Below are 641 nucleotides of genomic sequence, written 5' to 3' on the forward strand. Positions count from 1 at the left end.
GTTGTAAGTATATTTTGAATAATAGGAAGACTTGATAATTATTCAAGTGTTGTTTGATATTACGTCTTACACCGTGTTATGAAGACTTAATCAAATCCTGATATTGCATAACAGAAACTGTAACATTGCTATTACTATCTTCAATATTAGCAATTTAGTATACACGTTACTATGTTTAAATAAACAAGTGACAATATCATTACGTTGTGATGCTACGGTTGTGATACATTCAATATTCTATTTGTCCTTACATTATTCTAAGGACAAATAGTACATTGAATGTATATAATTAGATTTCGGAAATCAGGTCCGTATCGTTTGGTCTGATATAAAAGGTAAGAAGGATTATATAGTCCGTGTCCATCAGCGAGAGCTATATAAGAAAATAACCGTTTAAATGTTAAACAAAGCAATAACGCGGAACAAGCAATAGAATGCATACGAGAAAGTAATGCGCTTTAAACATTCTTCCACATTTCTCTATGACAAATCAAACAAAGCAATAATGCTGAACAAGCAATATATTGTAGAAGAGCAACTAATGCTCTTAAAAGATTTGTCATGATTTCTTTAAGACAATTCAAACAAAAAATAACGCTTCACATGCAATATGATGCATACGAGAAAGTAATGCGCTTAGA

The sequence above is a fragment of the Ruditapes philippinarum genome, unplaced genomic scaffold (genome assembly GCF_026571515.1).
Source record: "Ruditapes philippinarum isolate M1 unplaced genomic scaffold, ASM2657151v2 ctg2932_1_1_1_1, whole genome shotgun sequence".
NCBI classification, from domain to species: domain Eukaryota; kingdom Metazoa; phylum Mollusca; class Bivalvia; order Venerida; family Veneridae; genus Ruditapes; species Ruditapes philippinarum.